Here is a 10579-nt window from a genome sequence, read left to right as displayed (position 1 = left end):
AAGCTTAGAGAAGGCTTGTATAGGGAGAAGGGGCCTGTTGCCTGGGGCCGGGGGGGGGTCCCACTGGAGCATGCTGCTCCATAGCCCAGTGTGAGGGCCAGGTCCCAGAGGACAGGTGCCTGGGTGAATTTTCCAAAGGAAGCCCTCCCACTTTCCCTTCCTCACCCCTGCACAGTTATGGGACCCTGAAAAATATTCCTTGTTTTGGTTTGCATTCCCAATTTCTGACTAGAAATTTGTAAGATATGAAAAGGTATAAAGAAAAAGTAGAAACCATCTGTAATTCTCCCACTCAGAAATAACTCTTATTATAGCCTGATAATTTCCTTCTTACTCTTCAAGAATCATTCTTTTGAGATAAAGACTGTAGGCTCCCCAAGAGCAGAGAACAGGAATTCCCACATGCTTGGGAAAAGTGCTGATCCCAGTGGCCTTGTGGGCTGTACAGTGCACTTACCGACCCCTCTGTGCCTCAGTTTATTCCTCTGAAATGGGGATAATAGGAGTCATTACTTTATAGGCTGTCTTTGAAGCATTCATCATCCTGCTAAAATTGAGCTGGGGTCACAGGGAACGCTGTGAGCATTGGTACTTGTATGACTCTGCTGAGAGCCGATGTCTACCAGGCCCTCATGGAGGTCAGTGCACAGTGCCCCTTCTCTGGAACTGGGAGTGCCATACCTCGGCCCCAGGAGAGGCACATGGCCAAAGACTGAATGCCCCGGGGGAGTCCCACACTTCCAAGCAGTCTGCGCTTGAGGTCTTGCCCCCCATCAGGGTGAGACTGACTTTATCTGAGGTCACCTTGAGTTGGCCTTTGAGCTTCCCGGAAAACTCACCTAAGACATTTTATTTTGACATCCATATACATCTGAGCTCTGCTTCTAGGAGATACAACCCAAGACAGTCGTATTAGCTTCTTGTGTCTGCTCTAACAAATTACGACATACTTGAAACGACTGAAAACAAAACAGACTTAGTAGTTTACAGTTCTGCAGGTCAGATGCCTGCCATCAGCTTCACTGGTTTTTAAGGCATCACTACAGCTGGGGTCCTAGTGGAGGCTCCAGGAAAGAATCCCTTCCCTCGCATTTTCCAGTGTCCACAGGCCACCACTCTTAAGCTTGTGACCCTTCTTCCATCTTCACTGCTCATCCTCCAACCTCTGCTTCTGTCACCAAGTCTCTGATTCTTCCCATGGTTTCATTAGGCTCCATCTACAATCTGAATAATCTCCCATCTCAAGGTTCTTAACTTCATCATACCTGTACAGTCCCTTCTGCCACGGGAGGTAACATTCTTGGGTTCTAGAGATAAAAACAAGGACATCTTTCAGAGTCTTTGCTCACTGGCCTCCAGCAACAGTTGTTACTATCAAAGGTCTCCTTCCTGGCTGTGTGGATAAGGGCACTGCAGGAGCCAGGGAAGGGCAGAGGCCAATGCCTTAACGCAGGGGTCCAGGGCAAGCTTTGAGCTGTACTGTATGCTCTTCCTCCTCCGCACCAAACATGAAACAAGTTCCTCCCTGCACCAACCCTCCAGCGGCTCTTATCCCTCGCGGAAAACCCCAGGCCTTGCTCATGCCTGCTTTTGCCCCACTGGTCACTTGCAGTTCCCTGAACATTCCAATCACACCTCTGCCCAGGTCTTGGTACACACTATTCCCTCTGCCAGACACTCATCCCCAGACTTCTGCACTTCTTTCAAGTGTTGGCTCAAGATTATGTGATGGACGCGTCCTCTCTGACTAACCTCTTTGACCTGGCCCCACCCTCACTTGTACTCTGCTTTGTTTTTCTTCTTGACACTTTGGTGCAGCTGACTAGGTTTATTTGGTTATTTGTTTTGCTTCTGTCATCCTAGAATAGAAACTGCTGAGGTCAGGGACTTTGCAACTCTGGTGCCTAAAACACTATAAATCTAGGTAAATAACAAATGAATGAGTGAATGAGTGAATGCATGAATGAATGAATGTCAGATGCCTTGGAGAAAATTCTGGTTTGGGATTCCTGCTTCAAATCATCTGGTTGCCTCTCTGCTCCCTGGAGCTCACAGCTTACTGGGAAAGGTGCCATGTGCCCCCTCCTGGAATTGATCCCAATGTGCTTGGGGAAGGGGATGGTGTCTGCCCACCCAGGAAGAAGAAATGACTCTTTTTAAAACCAGGTGGCATCAGCACCTCTACTGTGAGACTCCTGGGGCCTGCAGACATTATATGCTTCTCAATGACCTTGGACCTGAAGGGAAAAACACACTCTGCAAATATGCTCTCACAGACTTAAAGTCTACATTTAAATGAGCTCATGGGAACTGACACTGCCATTAGTCTGTAATTTGTTTCTCAAAATTCTTCTATTTTAAGAAATTAATCAGGAGGAGAAGAGGATGAGAAACAAAAGGGAGGGCAGGGCTGGGAGGGAATTTCTGTCCCAAAGGCAGACAGAGTCAGGGGTGGGCGGTGTAGGCGGTGTGGGGGAGGAGTGGGGGGAGAGGGAGGGGAGTTGGGAGGTGAGAGATTGTTGAAGTCCATGATTTCTGGTCTTTTCCTCCCCATGCTTGCTGTGGATATTTCTAGCTGGGAATATCATTACCGCTAGTACTGCGTGGAGGCCACGGTGTCCATGAGGCTCTCACTGGCACTCACTGCACACAGGGACCAGCCTAACCTGTGCAGCACGAGGAGGCTTGGCAGAGCCCACTCCCTAGCAAATATGAGAGGAGCTTCTCACACTCCTGCTGCCCCCTGGTCATGTGGCAATGCTCCTGGAGGGCTGGTTGGGCCCTCCAAACAGAGGGCAGAGGGTCCTCAGATGAGCCGGGGTCAGGCTTTTCTGGTGGATATGTACACCCTCAGGTGTGAGCAGCTACTAGTTCTTGACAGCTCCCACATTTGGCCCTGGAAACTGATCCATTGGCTTCAATTGACCTTAGGCTCATTTCCATTACAAAGAGTCACCAGGGTGAGTGGTAGCAGGTGCTTACTTGTGGATGGGTGGTACATCACTGCTGAAGGAGGAGGGACTGAGCCCTTAGTTGGTATATTTGGGTTGAATGCTGTTTGGGCTAAGAATATAGTAAGTGCAAAGGCCCTGAGGAGATAAGTTCCCGGCTTGTTTGAGGAGCAGCAAGGAACCCAGAGTGGAGTGAAGTTGGGAGAGAAGGATGTGGATGTAGTCAGAGGCCTGAATAGGATGCAACAGATGGGGCCTTGCAGAAAACTGTGGGGACTTTGCCATCACTTTGAGACAGCGGCAATGGAGCTCAGAGTGAGGAGGGCCTGGCCTGACCTACCCTGTGGAAAGATCCCTCTGGTGATGTGCTGGGGGAAGACTTGTCAGGGGCCGGGGTTGGGGGAAGTACAGCTATATGTTAGGAGGCAGGAGATGAGGATGAGCTTGGACCACGATGTCAGCAGGCAGGGCAGGCTCAGAGAGGTGACTGGATCCAGGTTTATGTTGTTGGAAAGGCGGAGCCTGGGCTTTGTTGCTGTGGGATGAGGAGTGGGAGAGGAAAGTGTTAGCCACAGCTAATGGCAGTTGTGTCAGAGGTGAATTGAGAGGGGGGTGTAGAGGACAATGGTGTATAATGGGGTGGGTGTGTGCATTCCTGGGCTGTTCAAGCGGGCTGTCATAGCAGGTGAGGCCTGCCCAAGTTGACAGAGTCAGGGAGAAAGAAGGATGAGTTTACCCTAGGGGACTGTGTGCAGGCACCTGTTTCTGGTTCCCTTCTTGGTGACCCAGCTGCCCAGGGCCTCTTGACTGAGCAGCTCTGAGCCTCACTTGCTGAGGGGTCAGGCTGCTCGAAGCTCTGAGACTTGGAATCACTTAGAATCACTGGATTTCCCATTACCTCCATCAGGGCTCTCTGCAGCCCAAGCCTTGGTGGTGGTAACTCTGCTCATAAACAGGGCCCCCACACTGTGCTCAGGGGAGCTGGAACACAGGCTCCCTCATCCCTGAGGGCCCCAGCCCTCCAGTCAGCTCTACCTTCACTCATATTGCCCAGACCCATGGTGTGCTATGTTCAGCTCTGGGCAGGTCTAGAAGTGAGTTTTACACTGAGGACAAACACAGGCTTTGACTCTGCTACTGGCATGTAGGAGCGTGTCCTCTTGCTCTGTGGCCAGTCTGGACCCTCTGTAGCATTGAGGTCACAGGGACCCTTCTTCACCCCTGACTGCTCAGATCAATCTGGGCCTTAGTTTGTCTTAGATTTGCACCACATATTACTTCTAAGGTTTTTCCCTTGAAGCTTTGGGTTGCTTTTTCATTGTTATTGTTGCTATCATTTTTTAGTTTTTGTGTATCTTTGTTTTACCTCAAGACTTAAAAGCTTTTCAGTGTTTCTCTAAAGGCCCCTCTTGTGCCCTTCTCCCCTCAGCCTTGTGGTCCTGGGGGCTTGTCCTGTCCTGCAGCTCAGTGGTCCTCCTGAGTCACCTCCATCTTTCTTTTAGATTGGATGCAGTATTATCTGGTCCTTGTCTTCATATTTCCTGGTTTCACTCTCACTTTGTTGGACTCTATTATGAATAACTTCCTAAAAACATGGGTTTTATATAGAGTTTTATATCGAGTTAAATTTTTTAATTATTGCATTTCTAAAAAGATTTTGCTTTCACATTTTCTGATAATTTGGCTAGGTGAAGAATTGTACACCTGTACAAAGCATTTCTGCTTAGATCTTTGCAGAAACCCTCCATTGCCGTCTGGAAATCATGATGTCTGATGTTATTGGAATAGTTGGAATGTTTATGGGTGATAAACATTGTCTTGAGCAGCTCTAAGCCTCACTTGCTAAAGAGTCAGGACAAAAAAGCAAAACATTGATAATGTTTTGTCTTTTTGTCTTTTGCTCAAAAGACTAAAAGAATTCTTTTGTCCTTTGACTCCAACAAATTTTCCTCTTAATTTTAGATAACTTCCCCCCCTTCATTTTCTTCTGCCCTTTTCAAACTTATACTGGTCAGTTGTTGGAGCTTCTGGATTGATTCCCTATATGATTGATCATTATTTCTAGTGTTTCCTTCTATACTGTAGATAATATTTTTGTTTTTGTCTTTCTACTAAATTGTTCATTTTGGCAATGTGCATAGTAGTCATGAGAATTTTCTTGTTCTCTGATTTTTAATTTATTTTTATTATTTTTTAAAGATTTATTTATCTATTTCTAGATAAGAGGGAGGGAGAGAGAGAGAGTGCTAGCAGGGAGAAGGGAAGAGAGAGAGACAGAAAGAGAGAGAGAGAGAGAGAGAGAGAATCTCAAGCAGACTCCCCTCTGAGTGTAGGGCCTGATGTGAGGCTCCATCTCAGAACCCTGAGATCATGACCTGAGCCAAAATCAAGAGTCAGATGCTTAACCAATTGAACCATCCAGGTGCCCCCAATTTTTGATTTTTTATGATAGCCTGTTCTGTGGATGCCTTCCTTATCACATCCAATTTCTCCAGAACACTAATTGGGTATCTCTTCCTAAAGTTATTTATGGAAATTTGCTTACTGAGTGATAACTGTTTTGTTTGGGACTGCCCCTCCTCTTTACTATATATATCTTTACTACTCCCCTTTCTTTTCTATGCTTTCTTCATGAGTTATGGTCCTGGGACCATTCATGTTTGAGAACCAGGCACACAGGCTGCCTGGAAGCTGAGTTTTGGGAACTGCAAGCCCATGGTCAGAAATCCCTTTAGATGACATTGGCCATTATTTGGGGACATGTTCAAGACATAAAGGCTGTTGTCGGGTGCTAGCCTGCCCCCTTGGTTCTCAGCAGCATGTGACACAGCTGGCCACTCCCAGGTCACTGTCCTCTTGGCTCTTTGCCTACCTCCAAGGCCACTTTTACTATCTGCTCTCCTGGCCTCTCTTCATCTTCCTGACCCAGAAGTGTTGGAGGCCCTGGGACTACATCCTGGTTCTTTTGTCTCTTCCATCTTTACTCACTCTCTACAGGGTCTCATTCAAGTTCATGGTTTTGAGAAATAGATACATGCTGATACCTCTGAAGTATTATTTGGAATTCTTTGGAATTCTTCACAGAGCCTCATGTGCCCCATCCTGTTCAGAGCCTCTGAGCACATCCCCTATCTTCCTCTTCCTTGACCTCATTCTGCTCTGGATTCTTTACTCCTTCTCAAGTAAGTCAGGAGCATGTCCCCTCAGGGCCTTTGCATTTGCTATTCTTAGCCCAAACAGCACTCAACCCAAATATATCACTCAGGGCTCATTCCCTACCTCCTTCAGCAGGAGTGAGGTATGTATCACCCACCCATAAGAAAGTACCCTGGTGACTCTTTGTAATGGAAATGATCCTAAGGTTAATTGAAATCAGTGGATCAGTTTCCAGTGCAAAATACGGGAGCTGTCAGGAACTAGCACCCTGACTGTATCTCCCCTTGCTCCCACTATAGAGGCAGAGCTGGGAGGAGAAAGGGGGCTATACTGGCTGGTCCTGGGCCATGCAAAGGAGGCCCTATGGATGTAGATGGGAAATGGGCAGAATGTTGATTTGCATAAGCAAATGGGAAGATTGGTTTTAGTTTTCTCCTGAAGGGAAAGAGGTGGTGGAGAGTCTGGAGGGAAAAGTCTTAGCATGGCATGGCCTAACCAAAGACAACATTTCAGTCCAGGAATGTGTACTGTGCCATGGCAAGAGGTTTGTGAGCAATCATGGGGGATATTCCTGTATTCCCTTTCAGTCATGGCCAGGTGATGATTATAAACAGCAACATAACTCAGAAATAAGAGAAAAGAATTCAGTGGGAGGAGGCAGACCAAGCTTCTGAGGGCTAGGAATCTGAAAACCCCTTAGAATTTCCCAGGAATACTGAGGAGGCTTTAGATATTCAATGGAGTCTGTCTTCCATAGACAGAAGCATCAGGGAGATCTCAGCTGATGTGGCAGCAGTGTCCCACCTCCAGCAAATGTCCAGCCCTTGGTTCCAAGGTTCTGGGAATATGTTATTTCCTGTGGGAAAGGCACTTTGTAGGTGTGATTTAGTTAAGGCTCTTGAGATGGGGCGATTGTCCTGGATTATCCAGTTTCATCAAATCTAAGTCCTTTAAAAAGTAGGAAAGGAAGATGGAGGAGGAAGGTCAGCAAGATACAACATTAAAAGGACAGGGCTTGCCCTTGATGGTTTGATACGGGAAGGGGGCTGTGAGCTGAAGGCTGTGGGCAGCCTCTAGAAGTTTGCAGCCAGCAAGAAAATGGGGACCTCAGTCCTACAACCACAAGGAAACTGATGCTCCCTTGGTTAATTGCCAGTAAGAAAACTGCCTTACCAATACCTTGATTTCTGTGCAGTGGACTTCTGATCTTCAGAACTAGAAGATAATGAATTTCTGTTGTCTTAGGCTACTGAAGTTGTGGTAATTTGTTCCAGTTGTGTGCAGTAAAGGATTAGCTCTGTAGGCCAGGGTTGTTTAGGACTAGTCCTTCCCAGCTCCTGGGGCATAACTTCTGAGCTCTTAGAATATCCTGCTGGATAAAAGGGTCTTTGTATATCTGAGTGAGGCTTTGGGCAATGCCAGACAGTTCATGCAAACAATGTGATTTAAGGCTGTCTCAGTCTGCTCAGGCTGCTATAACAAAGAATCAGGGCTGGGCAGCTTGAACAAAAGAAAGTTGTTATTTCATATTCTGGAGGCAAGATCAAGGTATTGGCAGGTGTAGTTTCTCCTGAGGCCTCTCTCCTTGACATGCAGATGGGCACCTTCTTGCTGTGTCTTCACAGTCTTTCTTTTGTATTTACATTTCCCTTGGTGTCTCTGTGTGCCCCAATTTTCTTTTATAAGAACACTGGTCAGATTGAATGAGGGCCACCCTAATGGCCTCATTGAACTTAATCACATCTTTATTTTTATTTTTTTAATTTCTAAAAGATTTTATTTATTTATTCATGAGACAGAGAGGGAGAGGCAGAGACATAGGCAGAGGGAGAAACAGGTTCCCTGCAAGGAGCCCGATGTGGGACTCAGTCCTAGGATGCCAAGATCATGCTGTAAGCCAAAAAGCAGATGCTCAACCAGTAGGCTACCCAGGTGTCCCTTAATCACATCTTTAAAGTCTCCATATCCAAATATAGTCACATGCCAAGGTGCTGGGGGTCAGGGTTTCAGCATAAAAAATTTGGGGTGGGGGTAGAATGCAATTCATCCCAAACAATGATGAGTGCTTGGGAAATCCCTCGGTGGCTCAGTGGGTTTAGCTCCTGCCTTTGGCCCAGGATCCTAGAGTCTGGGGATCGATCCCTGCATGGGACCTGCTTCTCCCTCTGCCTGTGTCTCTGCCTCTCTCTCTCTCTCTCTCTCTCTCTCTTTCTCTGTGTCTGTCATGAATAAATAAATAAATAAATCTTTAAAAAAAAACAACAAAACAACGAGGAGTGCTTGTTTTTCTTTACCTAGGCCCTGAGGCACACTGTGTATAGTTTGGCTGCTGGGTGGCTGGAGACTGAGTCATTATGGTCATTCACATGGGCTCTCCACGCCTGTGTGACTGACCCCCAGAAAACACTATGGATCGCCACACTGCAGACATGTAGTCACATATCCTTGCTGGGAGACCTAAGTACTGTCCATGTGACCCCACTGGGAGGGAACACTAACTGCTCTCTCCTGAGCCACCTGTGTGCCTTTTCCCTTTGCTGCTTTCATCCTATCACTGCAACACACCATAACTATGAGTACAAAACTGTGAGTTTTGTGAGTCTTATTGACTTGTCAACTTAGAGATGTCCTGGGAACCTCTCAGTAGTAGAAGCAATAGAAAACTAATACATTTTAATAACAAAGGCAGGTTGTGAAATGAATCAAGCTGCAGTGGTAACACTACTTAATCAGTTAAAATGTTACCTTCCCCAGAGGCCTCTGTGTGTGAGTAGGGGTCTAGGCCTTCATTGGCTTGAATGAATGAATGGTGGTGTAAAGCGGTTCTGGTCATTTAGCAGAGTTGGTAGGGATTTCCCTCCTGGTGGAAGCCACTGTCATACCTCCCATGACCAGCTAGATTCCTGCTGTATGTTTTTCTTGTAAGGAAATATGTTCTAAAAAGAATCTTAATCTGATTCTGTGAGAAGGGCCTGAAACTCCCTTCCTGAGGAGTCTTGAAGCTGAATGGCCAATGGCATCAAGATTGTGGCTGTCCTGCCAGCATCAGGGATGCTTGGGAAGAGAATCAGTGTCTGTAGTACTGATCCCCACTGTCTCTTTGCAGTTCCTGGGAACAGTGGCAACATCACTTTCCTGCTAGTTCTGTCAGGCCTGGTGGGTGAACTGTGTGTGAGCTGAGATGTTTCTCTGCCATGGGCTCATGAGTATTGAAGGCTTCCACCTGGGAGACTACACAGCACAACTGCCCTGCTGCTCCTCAGCCATCTGCATTTTGTAGCATCTACCTCTTTTGCTCCCTGTGCCTTTTCTCTCCTCCCTTCTAGTTGGCTTATGGAGGCCCCTTTGCTCTGCTATGCCTGGAAGCGGTAGCTCTGAATCACTCCTGATCGCAGATATTCTCAGGTTTGCCACACATCATGCAGCCTGGATGTTAAAAAAAAAATCAAGTTAAAGTGAGCATGCCACAGAGTCATGGGATAACAAAACAAACAGGACTTTGCAGATATCTGTATGTAGGCAAAGGGACACTGAGCAGGACAATAGAGCTTGAGAAGTTAACAATGTGGGACAGTTCACAGAAGGAGTGCTGCCTTCACAGACCTTCCCAAAAGTAGTGCTGAGGGCTAGGAATGTGTGAGGAGGGAGTGGGGGGAATGTGGGAGCATCTCCCCAGGAAGGAGGGTCAAAGATCCAGTGTGTGAAAATGTGCTGCTCATTAGGAACACACAGCCTGGCCGACCACACAGTCAGCTGCTCTCCTTGGAGACAGAGGGATAGTCTGTGCCATGCCATGTACTGTCCCCAGTGGGCCCTCAGCTCTGCTGAATAGATTCCTTCCAGCTGGGTAGCCTGCCCCAGGAGGCTACACTGACCTTGAGGTCCTGGAAGATTTCTGCTCCTATGGCAGGACCTCTTGGTCTGCTGTTTTTCTCCTGTGTTCCCCCAACTTCTTTGATTCTCAGGAAGAGAAGGAAACAAGCAAGCATTGAGTGACAGGCCCTGCAAGGGTGACTTGGCACAAGGGTCCTTTCTGATCTCAGCAATGTGGTGACATCACCATGGTACTGATAAGCTGCTGAGGATCAAAGAGTATTAGGGGAACCCAGCCAGAGTGGGCTTGTTTTGTCTGCTCCAAAGTGCCTTCCTGAATGTTCTGGCGCCTAAGAGGCCCCTGCTGTCCCCTTTGGGGTCTGGGAGCTGAGGTAGTCAGGCTGCTGCAGAGATTTTCCCTCCCCTGGAGGGAAAGAGCTGCCTGCCTGGGGGAACTGGAGTTGTACACCTCTCTGCCCTCCTCCCCTGTGGCCTTCCTGGGACTCCTTTGGGAGGAGCCCTCCCTATGCAAGCAGTGTAGTGTTTCCCTGGGCCCATGAGCTGAGCTTCCCTTCTTACTCTGGAGCAGTAGGTTTGTAGCTATAAGACTCTCTAGGCTCAGGTCGCTGGTACTGGCCCTGCCTAGAAGGGGCCTAGTC

The 10579-nt window shown here is 47.5% G+C and overlaps 1 long non-coding RNA gene across 1 annotated transcript; it reads right to left on the bottom strand.

The window, feature by feature from the left end:
- Window positions 1-832: 832 nt before the first annotated feature.
- Window positions 833-10080, bottom strand: LOC118351497 (uncharacterized). Its single transcript, XR_004806998.2, has 3 exons — window positions 9983-10080; window positions 9395-9533; window positions 833-1307 (listed from the first exon to the last, which is right to left on the bottom strand). It is a non-coding gene; the product is annotated as an uncharacterized LOC118351497 (long non-coding RNA).
- Between the last annotated feature and the right edge of the window lie 499 nt (window positions 10081-10579).

The sequence above is a fragment of the Canis lupus genome, chromosome 19 (assembly GCF_003254725.2).
Source record: "Canis lupus dingo isolate Sandy chromosome 19, ASM325472v2, whole genome shotgun sequence".
NCBI classification, from domain to species: Eukaryota; Metazoa; Chordata; class Mammalia; order Carnivora; family Canidae; genus Canis; species Canis lupus.
This window is presented reverse-complemented; position numbering and strand designations above follow the sequence as displayed.